General features: G+C 47.8%; 1 non-coding gene across 1 annotated transcript; it reads left to right on the top strand.

Annotated features, from left to right (window-relative positions):
- The first annotated feature begins 10,730 nt into the window (after positions 1–10,730).
- Positions 10,731–10,891, top strand: LOC144105785 (U1 spliceosomal RNA). Its single transcript, XR_013308896.1, has one exon. It is a non-coding gene; the product is annotated as a U1 spliceosomal RNA (small nuclear RNA).
- Positions 10,892–12,547: the final 1,656 nt, after the last annotated feature.

Here is a 12,547-nt window from a genome sequence, read left to right as displayed (position 1 = left end):
CTTCTTAAACCTCCGTCGGAGCCTGCTCGCTAGAACTTTGGCGCCAGGCAATCATTGGAGCAGCTTGAATACTGGAACCGAGCGACCACGTCTGCGCGAAGCACTTTCCCGCTCATAGGGTATAAAATCGCACTATACGCCGACTTCAATAGCGAGTCACTTTTAAATGCACCCAAGAAACAGGTGCTGTTTCCCGGGTGTCCCAAATATGTGACAAAAGAGGCAAGTTCAAGGCGGCCTTTAAGACAACGACCGTCTGCAGCCACGTGTGCCAAGCAGGCAAGCAAGCGGTCCGCACCCGCCGCTGCCGCACTGCCCTCGGGGACGACCCGTGAAAAGAAAAGACGCCAATCCAGCATGCATGGAGCACTCGAAAGAAACTGTGCACAGGTGGCTGGAGTTCATCATGCGTGTCAGATGTTCAACGAACAGGCCCTTCTTCCACCATGGAACATGGAGGCGCCTCCTCACGAGAAAGCTCCGTCTTCATCGCCATTCATGGAGCTAAATTTTGTTCTCTTGAGCTCTGGTCCCTGTACTTAACATTCTATAGGTGCTCAGCGTTACCTGTACATCCCATGGCAGCGTAGCAATTAATTTCGGCCGGCGATTTCGTGGCCAGTTTCCACCCGCTGTATATTTTGGTGCAACCAAACATGATGGTATTAAAGGCAGGAGGCATGTCGGTTTACCGCAGCGGTGCCCTAGCGGTTGAGAATACTCCTCGCATGCGGGAGGTGCGGGGTTCGATCCCCAGTGCCGCCGGGCACCCACCAGTGATACAATTGGTACAAGCTTCCCCTGGCCTGGTGCTCAGCTTAATCAGGGTGAAATGCTTAGGAAATTGGTCTTTGACCCTCACCTTGAGCAAACGAAAAATACCTTCAGCCGTGGCGCTCTTTGGCCGCAGATGCCCTAGCGCCATACATAATCACTCTCATCATCAGCCATGCCGGTAAGATTTATAACAAATGCGCTGCTCCATATTTATTTATTAATTTATTTACAGTACCTACAGCGCTCAACGGCCATTATTCCAGGCGGGTGTAAAGAAAAAAACGGCAAAATAGAGTAATCCGTACATACGTACGTTCATATACAGAAAAACGCGGTTACTGACCGCACAAGAACACTTCCTTTTAAATATCTTAAAAAAGAAAAGTAGGATTTGGTTACATACATTCAATACGGAGGCTCTACACGACATAATAAATATACACCAGAACTAAAGAGAAAGGAAACGCCTATCTGCGCCAGACGCCCTGGTGACATAAACAAAAAAAAAATTCATCAGAAATGAGACATAGAACGCCGCAGTTGAGTAGAGAAAGATGAAGGAGGAGCACTAATAATGTGTTCTGGTAAATTATTCCAGGCATGGATTGTTTTTAGAATGTGTATTTTAAAATATTGACGCGGCACATGGGTCCGAGTCCCGAATTTGTGTCACAATAATAAGCGTCATAATCTGCCGCAACGGGCACACCTGATTGGTCGAAACGCTGGAAGCTGATGTGGTGGTTCGGATGCAGCGAAAAGGGTCGAAGAAACCGGACGGTGACGCCAAACACACAGCGTGTGCAGCAGATGCTCGACAGCCAACATATCGGCGCCCTCGGAAGTGGAGCCTCTCGCTTCGAAGTGAACTCGTCGATGTTGCTGCGGTTTTCGGACCGAGAACTGGATATAAACTAGGTACGGGACTTTCGCTTCGTCTTTTCTTGCCTATAACAAATTGGATGGACAAAAAATTTGGCCCGTTTTTTATTTCGTTGGACGTCTCGGTAGCTCCTAGGCCTAACGAGCACTGGTTTGTTGCAGAAATTATTCTCATCATTCATACTGGATGGCGCCACTATCACCGAGTTGTCTCGTCTGCGTATGTTGAATAATGTAGCACACACAGAATCACAGAACATGCATTTCCTATTAGCTGTTGAAGCGTCCTGCACCATGATCGTGTGTAATGTCTGCCAGCGTGAAACCACTTACGCGCATGGATGGTCAGTCGCCAGCGACGCGCTGCTACACCGAAGCGATTGACAGGCAAGAGGCGGTTTTTTGGTGTCCCTTACGGTTCTCGATAGCCGCGGTGGTGTGGCTCTGCATTATTGAGCTCGCGAGTTAACTTGCAAGTTAGTTTTAAGGCGTCAATGGGCTTGCGTGCGCTTCGTACCATGGCGAATCTATGAAAAGTTAGTCTGCGAATTCTTGCGACACGTACAGTATTGTGCGTTTTTATCGTGAAGATTTTCAAAAATTTCCCCGCCTGAAGCGCTTGCTCATTTGCAGTGAAACTGCACACAGAGCGTGCGTATTATGTTAACTTCTGTATCGTAGCAAGTTTGACAACGGTACTTACTTAGTTGAGCCGCGCATGCTTTGAAAACGTGATCGCCTACGTAGAAATCGGCGAACCAAAACCCGCAAACGACATTTTTTCGCTGCAGGGCGGCAGTGGCGCCATCTTTGTTTGCAGTGGAAAACGTCACGAGAAGGCCGCTGAATGAGGAGAGCGCTGCCAACAATATTCTTTGAAAGGTAAAGCCTCGTTAAATCAGTTGTTCTGATATTTTTTCCTCTGAATTCGCCGAAATTGTTGTAAGCGCTTCAGTTGAAGCAGATTGTATTGGAAAACATTTATTCGTCATAAAAGGCAGAATGCAGACGATCCGTGCTTGGTGGCTATCAGTCCACGGCTGACAGCGACCTGGGTAGCCCATTAAACGACCCGGGTTTGAACTCCCAAGTCTGAGTTGAAGCAGACGAAACGGCCGGAAAGGCATATTCAAAGGGCACGCTCTTCTTGCAACGCTCACCTCGGCGGCCTTGTCGTGACGCTTTCCACTGCAAAAACAGATGGCGCCACTGCCGCCCTTCAGGGAAAAAACGTCGTTTGCGGGTTTTGGTTCGCCGACCTCGACGTAGGCGATTACGCTTTCGCATCATGCACGGCTTAATTAAGTAAATACTGTTGTCAAACTTGCTACGGTACAAACCTCACCATAATACGCAAAGTCTGTGTGCAATTTCGCCGCGAATGAGCGAGCGGTTGAGTCGGGGAAATTTTTGAAATTCTTCGCGATAAAAACGCACAATACTGTATATCAAGAGAAACTCAGTAGGAAAGTTTCTTTAGCTCATGTCTTTTAATTATTTGCAGTGCCTGCATAAAATGAACGAAAAACCTAAATTACCATCTGCCCAACCTGTCCGATCATCGCACCAATTTACATTCAGCGAATTTGCAGACGGCAAGTCGTCACGGCGTCTTGGTTCAGCCCGGCACGAAGCGCGCATTGTGCAGCGAGTTAGTGCATGCTAAAAATTTTCCTCTCCGTTCCCTTTTCCCCAAGATAAATTTAAAACGCCGTGTTGTGCGAACATGCTATCTGCCTTTTATTCCCCATCGGCGATCGACGCCTGTAGAGGTCGCCTTCTGTCACTGAAAAGCCATGCGTGGTTGCGTACAGTATTTTCTACTTAAAGTGCACCCCCGGCTTTTAGGGTGCAGAAAAGAGTGTCTGTACTATATTGTTTGTATTTGCTGAAGTCAATTGGATAAATAAAGCAGCTTTGATATTACTACTTTATAGTGGAATCCAATGCGTAACCAACTTGTGGCTGAATGTTTCTTGTGTCGCTTTGGTCGCGTTCTTTTTTTTTTCCCGGCAAAGAGCAAACGTGCCGCCGGACATTTCGCTGCGGCAACCGCAACGCAGTGACATCCTGCTGTCGCTCACAGCCACAACCGAACCAACATCCGCTTCCGGTTTTTTGACCAATCAGGTGTGGCCGCTGCTTCCGATTATGGCGCTTTTCATTTTGACACTAAGTTGGAATCCGTACCCTGTATTCCCGGATCCTGATTGAGTGATCGATTCGACGAGATAGATAAGTAGGCGGTTTCATGCATATGTTCCGGTCAATACCTGTTCTGCCCTATATGTAATAGAAGAGGCACAATCTGAGGTATTCTCTCCTGGTTTCAAGCAGTGGCCAATGCAGATCATTCCTAATTGCAGCCGCCCCAGTGGCTGAGTGGTTATGGCGCTCGGCTGCCGGCCTGAAAGACACGGGTTCGATCCCTGCCGCGGCGGTCGAATTACGATGGAGGCGAAATTCTAGAGGCCCGTGTGCTGTGCGATGTCAGTGCGTGGTAAAGAACCCCAGGTGGTCGAAACCTCCGGAGCCCTTCACTACGGCTTCTCTCACAGCCTGATGATGCTATGGGACGTTAAACCCATATAAACGAACCAAGCCATTCTTAATTGTTATGGTGCTTTTCCTGAAGTCATAATTGCCCCGAACGAAGCGGGCTGCACGTTTCTGCACACGTTAAACCTCGTTTATGTTTTGCTTCGTGTCAGGATCGCACGCAGAACAACCATTATCTAATACTGGAGGCACACTGGTCAAGCACAAACTTTATTTAAGTTGAAGGGGGCTTTGCCAGAAATTTCTTCGAATAACATTGAGAGCGCGGCTGGCTTTGGATATAAGTAGCGGATGTGGGCATTCCATGACAGGTCGCTTGCAAGCAGAACTCCCAAATATTTGTGTTCTACAACTGCAGTCACGCGTACAGCGCCCAAGAAATAGCTATAGATTTTCTTTTCTTAGTGAATGTGAGTGTAATGCACTTCGACAGATTGAGGGCCATATTCCCATCCAGACACCAGGAAATAATTGATCGAGCTCATCTTGCAGCAGCTCCGAAAATTTTTCACAAGGGGATACTGCGGTAGACACACAGTCGTTTGCATACAATCTTATTGAACTGGACAGATATGCTGGCAGATCGTTGGTATAGATCAGAAAGAGAAGCGGCCCTAAAACCGAGCCTTGAGGGACACCTCACAAAACACGAGTGCTTCTGATGAATTCATTCCATCCACCATTACGCACTGCTTTCGTTCGCACAGATACGCCGTAAGCCATGCCAGCAATGCATTCGGTTATTTAAGGGCAGAAAGCTTCTGTATTAAGAAACTATGTCATACAGAATTTAAGGCGTTTTTATAGTCTAAAAATATGCAATACACATGAATACCACAGTTTAGTGATTCAGCAGTTTCGTAGCAATTCTATAAGTTGTTTGTCAAATGAAAAACCAGATCTGAATCCATGATGAGACCTGCAAAAAAATTTAATGCTTTGAAGATGATCAATTTGGTTGTTATAGCTTATATTTTGAAAAGTTTTACAGATTACGTTTGTTAGAAAGATATGCCTGTAATTGCTGGTGTTTGCTGTACTCCAAGTGTTTTGTGTGGGAAATACTTTTGCCCGCTTCCAATCAAGCGGTAGTTCACCCAGTTCAAGCGACTTCGTGAACAACTTTATCAAGTAAGGCGAGACCCGAAGATGCACAGTTTTTTAAGACCCGATTAGAAGTTCGATCTGGGCGAGGGGAAGAGGTTAGCTTGATCTTCTGTAGCTTGATCTCCTGTACCGTGCTTTGTAAAGGTTCTGTCATTCATTCGCGTAAAACTGGAGAATTCTGGTGCCTCTATTATCGTATCGGTCGGCTGTGAGGACACTGACTGAAAGCATCAATTAAAACGCTCTGCCTTTTTTTCCGGCTTTGTTGCATAGTTTATGTCATTGATAACATCGGGAATATTTCTTATGGTGCATTTTTACTTTTTTATATTTCCTTACCTCTTTTGGATTCTTTCTGATTTCTCGCAAAGCCACTGAATGTACAGACTTTGTACCCTCTAGGTTTCTTTACTAATAATCCTATTTTGGGCTTTAAACATATAGTGAAGTAAGTGTTCGGCTCGGTGACTGACAGTACCTAGGCATCTTTTATTTATCAGATCTCAAGTGTATTGTTCATCCACCGCCTATCGCATCGGCGCTTTGCAGAAGCGACGTGGCTTGGGGTGAACGCCTGTGTTCGAGACAATAATTTATCTTCGAAATGATTGCATGTGGTGCTCGCATCAAGAGACCTGCAGAGCGTTTGGAATTCCGTAAAAAAAAAACATCTAGTGCTTGCGGAATGGAGCAGTCTGCAGCCACGTGTGCCAAGCAGGCAAGCAATCGGTCTGCGCCCCCCGCTGCAGCACTGCCCTCAGGGACGGCCTGTGAAAAACAGAGAGACGCAGATCCAGCATGGAGCACTCAAAAGAAACTGCGCACAGGTGGCTGGAATTTATCATGCGTGTCTGATGATCAAAGTTTGTTGTCTTGAGCAGTTGTCCCGGTACTTAACATTGTGTAGGTGCTGAGCGTTACCTGTACGTGCCATGGCAGCGTATCAATTAATATCGGTCGGCGATTTCGTGGCCAGTTTCCACCGACTGTATATTTTGGTGCAACAGAACATGGTAGTAATATTTATAACAAATATGATGCTGCCTAATTTGCTGGCCCGAGAACGCTCGATTGAGAATTTCATGGCCCATAATTATTGAGGTCACGTAGGTGTTTCACCATGCCAACTGCAATTATTGTTAACTGACATCCGCCAACCACAATTTGGAGTCTGTTAAGTATTTTACTTGTGCGTGTTCACGCCAATATTTCCTGCAGGTAGACAACAGCTCAGCATCGTCGATCTCGACGTAAAATATGAGTTTGACAGGAGGAATGGCAGGGGAATTTCCATTAACCATTTCCGCGTCCTGTAGCTAAAAGTGCACTGCACTAATCTCGATGTCAGCGCACGTTGAAGAACCCCAGGTGGTAGAAATTTCCGGAGTCCTTCACTATGGCATCCCTCATAGGCTGAGTCGCTTTGGGACGTTAAACCCACATAAACCATAAACGGTTAAAACGTCGCAAATGCACACTTGGTTTCTTTTTTCGGTCCCTGAGCTCGTTCCTACAGCGCTGGAGGTGCTCCGCAACGCAGCACAAGAGCGCGGGGTTCTATTCCTGGCTGCGGAGGGAATATTCTTGATGCAAGCGAAATGCGGAAACGCCCTTGATGTGTCTCTGTACATCAAAGAACACCAGTTGGCCGAAGTTACCCATGCGATCTACACGGCGGGCATCATCTTACAGCGTTGGCGCATATACTGCTCATACAATGTCTGAATGGACGGCTATGCTCATCGGCCTAAATCTGGGAGAATGTGCGTGACGGTTTACCTTTTACAATCAAGGGTCGGTATACATAACGATGCTCTCAGCATTCGTGCCGATCAACGAAAAAAAGTTTGCCGTGAACGCATTTCAGTAACGAGCTCGGAAGGATCGCAGAGCAGCGTCCTCGCTTCTGTTCCAGCCATTCACGAGTTAGGCAAGTAAAAAACGAGGTCGCCGAAAATTATTTTGTGTCCACAGCAGCTTCAAACATTCTGTTTAACAAAGCCCACGCACACGGCGCGGCAGCGAACGATCGCGCAACAGCTGCATTACGGCCGCCGCAGCTCAGAGGCCCCTTATGCGGTAGCTTAAAATAAAACATTATAGACGCCACTTCAAAATCAAACGGACAAGTCTCACAAGCCCCAACGATGGCAGCACCCACCATCGCAAGGGCGGTGGCGCGTAGCTTAACCGCTGCACCGCTTCGCCTGGAGTGGAATCAGTACTCCCAATTATCTGTGAATGTAGAGAATTACCAATTCTACCGCAGTACAAGTCTAAAATGATGCAATGACATGCAAACTTACATCATATGGCATATCAAATGAAGTAATCGTTTTTCAGGCCAAGCAACAGCATGGAATGTCAAGATAAACCATGGGAAACAGGACGAACGGTGCTAGCGCACTATAATTCATATATATAGTTAACCCAAGCGAAACCGCCCGTAATTTTTTTGCTTTTCACTTATATGCCTTACTGAAACGCTGAGTGTCAATTCACTACCATGCAGCCGCCGCGGTGGCTAAGTAGTCATGTCGCTCTGCTGCTGGCCCGAAAGACGCGGGCTGGATCCCGGCCGCGGCGGTCGAATTTCGATGGAGGCGAAATTCGAGAGGCCCGTGTACTGTGTGACGTCAGTGGACATTAAAGAACCCCAGGTGGTCGAAATTTCCAGAGCCCTTCACTACGGCGTCTCTCATATCCTGAGTCGCTTTGGGACGTTAAACCCCCATAAACCAACCCATTCCCTACCATGCCTGCTAGAAGTTTGATTCATTTTCTTATGAAACGGAAATAAGAGGCCGCCTATGTTCAGGAGAATTGAACATCAGTTTTCGATAAGCTGCCTGGAACGTTCGTTTTTATTCAGCAACACACGTGCATTTCTTTTTTTTTTGCAAAAGTAAGATGCAGAAAAAAAAAAGATCCGTGCAAAGAGAGCGTCTCTAGTGGTGCTAGGTCGCCGGGGCCCAGAGCGAGGCTGGAGCAGCCGAACACGGCCTGGAAAAATAAAAAGAATGCTCGTTGGAGTTTACCTCTACATACGTCCACAGTATAAACTGGCAATAAATTCAAGTGCCTCCTTTCATTTTTAATCGCCTTAATATCGTACTTTTATTATTCTCAATAGTTTGCTTGGTGTCACTTATTTTCGGCGATTGCTTTCCCTCATACGCGATCCTTCATTAGGAATGTTCGCATTAAAACGACGGTACGTTGCCCAGTGGTGCAGTTAGAGTATATCATGGATCAGTACATTGAGCAATGTTGCATCATGAGCGGCAACGTAAACTAGACTAACGGGGCGCTGAGCACACTTAAAATTATTGGAGGTCGCCGGGACACGTGTGCACAGAGCTACGGTCGCCTGACACGACAGATGATAAGCAAGTGCATTTGAAATTATACCGCAACACACCTAAATTAGCGCCATATGCACACTAGCCCGTGTGCACTCTTGTCGCAGATGTCAGCATGGTGAACGCCGCATGTTGACGCATCTCTTTGCTGTGTGCTAGCAGGAGCGGGTGCGCAGCGTATGTAGTGTTACCAAAAAAAAAATAACAAGCCAACTCTACTCAACCTTTATCCACGCGTGTGTTCGCAAGGAAGGCCGCTCCACTGGGGTTGGAAGACGCCAACAAAGGGACCCGTCCCGTCCCGGCCTCCCCTGCTTGCGGCGGACGTCCTTATCTCCTCCGCGCGGTCACGGGCTAGCCCGTCTTAAGAAGCCTAACCATGTACAGGTGTCGACAGGTGTGCGTTGACAAGGAGTTGCTGATGCTTCGGGAATGCACGAGATACGGTTGAGTATTAGCCGAGTGACCGGAAACCCACTATTCCCGTAACGGCTGTCTTCTCTTTCGGTGTGATCTGTAAACAACTTGAGCGTTTGTCTCGTCAGCATATGTTGGTCGCGTGTGCGAAAGAGAGGACATATGTTAGGAAAGTGGTAACCGCTGTGCCGTGGGTGCCGTGGGAGAGGGTGGTCACGTTTGTGCTGCTCGTGTATTTGATTGCAACCTCTCCTTTCCCAAATGTTTAATCAGCACTCTTTCCCCAATGTGTGATTAGTTGGCGGAAACCTTATTTTCCTTTCCTCCATAAAAACGCAGCCGTCGCGGTCGAGTTCGAACCCGGGAACTCCGGATCAGCGCTCGACTGCTGATCTGGAGTTCCCGGGTTCGAACCCGACCGCGGCGGCTGCGTTTTTATGGAGGAAAAACGCTAAGGCGCCCTTGTGGTGTGCGATGTCAGTGCACGTTAAAGATCCCCAGGGGGTCGAAATTATTCCGGAGCCCTCCACTACGGCACCTCTCTCTTCCTTTCTTTTTTCACTCCCTCATTTACCCTTCCCTTATGGCGCGGTTCAGGTGTCCAACGATATATGAGGCAGATACTGCGCCATTTCCTTTCCCCCCAAAAACCAATTATTATTATTATTATTCCTTAACCACTGATTGGTGAGGTGTGTCGCTTGTACATTTATTGGTGGCTGTCCGCGGGGACAGAGGGTTTAAAAACAAGCGCGCTGGATTGAACGAGGGCTGAATTCGTCTTATCAACGGTTTAGTCATGTAAATAAATTTCTCCTTGCTTTGTTTCTTCTTGTTTTATTTATGCAGTAAATAAATAGTAAACCTTCTCCTTTCCTCGAGTAATTTGAATGTTTGCGAGTTAGAACCGCCGGGTTATCAAGAAACCCCGAATTCATCATCAACAAGGTGTTTCATCTCATCGCCACATGAAGGGGGAAACTCAACTCGTGCCTTATTGAAACAAGCGTGCCTAGTTGTGGATTAAAGTCGCTGAACAAACATTCTACCAGCGAACTCGGAAACCCCTGCGCAAGCGAAACGTTGGGGGTTAGCAGACGACGCTTGCTCCGACAGCTCAACCGTCGACCTCAGCGCCGCGGTGGCAGGAACCGCGGCAGGCCAGCTCCTCCCCGTGGGCGCGCCGAGGAGTTTCGAAACTGAAGTATATATCTATAAACGTTGGTCGCCTCAACGTCGCCAGCTGTCGGCAGCCAGCGCATTAACTTCACTCTCAGAGGAGGAAGAGCGGCCTCGGAGCGCAGAGTTGCCAGGCGAAAAAGCTAGGGAACACGTGACTTGCATTTTTTTTTTTGTAATGCTAGTGTAAATGTAGAACGACTTGAACGCTCGGTCAGAAGGCATTTGAATCGCATAGAAGTCGATCCCTGCATTAAGAAAGTAATCCAATTAAAAGCCCCAAGGAATATTATCGGGGCTTTGTTAATAAGCGAAGCGTACTCGCAATACCGTCGGTGACGTGCATTTTTTTTTGTGCCCCAGGAATGTTCTGACCGAGACAGGACGTAGCGCTGATGTGAGTGGCTCGGCTGGACGGGCGCCAAGGGATTTTTGACAGGATACCGGATGGTTGGTTTCGTGCGGGGTGTCCGCGATCAAGATGGCGGCACCTCCGGAGTGAGGCCCGGTAATTTTGTTACGTCCGCGCTGACCTCTGCCATTACCCAAATGGGGTCGATGGGCACGTAAATTTTTGGTAGTGGGGGATGGCCTCGTGCTATCCCCCTTATTGACAAAACAAAAAACAGTCGGGATTTAACTAACGCGGTACATGGTTGAATAGCTGTGGTGTTCGGGCACAGTTTGAGAATATCTTAGGTGTTGAAACTGCTCGCCCACCGAGGCGGACAGCGTGCACAGATTATGTTCGCCCTCTAATGCATGCGGGGCCGCCGCGGAGAAAGGGCGGTTCGCTTGCGGAGCAGCGGACGCAATTTTGCGTGGCTTTCGGTGCCGTTTAGGCTGTGTTTGTCGGTGCTGTGCGCTGCCACAATGCGTCACAAGGTGTGGACGGGAGATTATCGGCTTCCACGTTGTGTTAGGCACCGTGCACGATCAAAGTTTGCTAGAGACAGCCCTTAACGCGACAAGGGCTTCGTGTCGCAGGAAAGCCGGTGCCGTCGGCGGCGTTGGTCGTGAGCGAAAAATCCCAGAAGCAATCAAACCTAGTAGGAAATTGGTCGAGTATGGGACAGCTCCAACAAGGGCCTACGGAGTTCTAGATGAGCACGCTAACCACTCCGCCACCCCAGCTCTTTTTTGTCTTTATTGCCTGTTCTGGCAGTTTAGAACACATCTCAAACATTTGTTTTGCGCTGCACTCTCAAACATCAAGAGCGCACACGTGTTTCACTCACGTGAGAAAACCAAAACTGTTCCAAGGAGCACAACTCTCCCATAAACTCAACAGCTTCATCTCTAAAGCATAGCTCCTTGCACACTTTACGCAGCTTAAATATGTTTTCTCTGGAGTAATCTCGGACAGACCGCGCATTTTCATCGCAGTGTCAAACAAGCTCGATGGTTTTGAATGAACACAGGCCCGTCTGGTGAACAGGGTGTTGTCTTAGAAGGCTGCTCTTCCTTACGGCGTGGTTTTGGTGCCCACCGGGATATGTGAGACAGGCGTCATTTGCGCTCCTTAAGGGCACAGGGTAAGGTAAAATTAGAAAAAAGTCGTTTTTTTTTCTTTTGGAATTTTAGAAGTTCAATTCTTTCTACACATGTTCCATGATCGCACTTTCCTCAGAAAGCCATATTTACGGCTGAAAAACGCTTTTTCCGAAACCAAGTAGTGAGCGGCCACGCCCCCTTTCAGGATTAACGTCAATTTTTTCAACCAAAAAGTCCACCACCTGATTTCAAAACTTGTCTAAAATCAGCTACATATAAAAAATTGTCTGGCAACTATTGTACAGCTCCTCTTTTTTAGCCAAGACAGTCCTGAGACGCTTTGCACGTTTTTTCCACGTTTCTGCAACCTTCATGCAGCTGCGTCCGAGTGCTATCCCTTTCGATCAGTATTGTAAATTGTGCCGGTGTTGGTTGCTGCTGATAAGTTGAGATGCCCAGGGCAAAGAAGGCCTTCGTCAGGCGTGAATTTCACGGCAACCGCTTCGCTCATCGTGAAAAAGCAAAAGGATGTCCACGACCGAATGAGATCCCGAACGCCGAACGCGCCAGCTCCTCGACATCGAAGCTTTCAAGATTTTCTCTGTGCTTCCAGGAAGAGGATGTGCTACAGAGCAGCAGCCAATATGCCTTAATGGACATGGACGGCATTTGTGCCGCAATTACACAGATTTGCGGTGGAGTGCGGTGGAAGTGTTGAGCTCATCGAAATTGTGACAAAACGGGTAGGTGTTGCAAGCGTTTACAGTTTG

Source organism: Amblyomma americanum, chromosome 9 (genome assembly GCF_052857255.1).
Source record: "Amblyomma americanum isolate KBUSLIRL-KWMA chromosome 9, ASM5285725v1, whole genome shotgun sequence".
NCBI lineage: Eukaryota > Metazoa > Arthropoda > Arachnida > Ixodida > Ixodidae > Amblyomma > Amblyomma americanum.
Note: the sequence above shows the minus strand (reverse complement) of the source record. Positions and strands in the feature narration are given on the sequence as shown.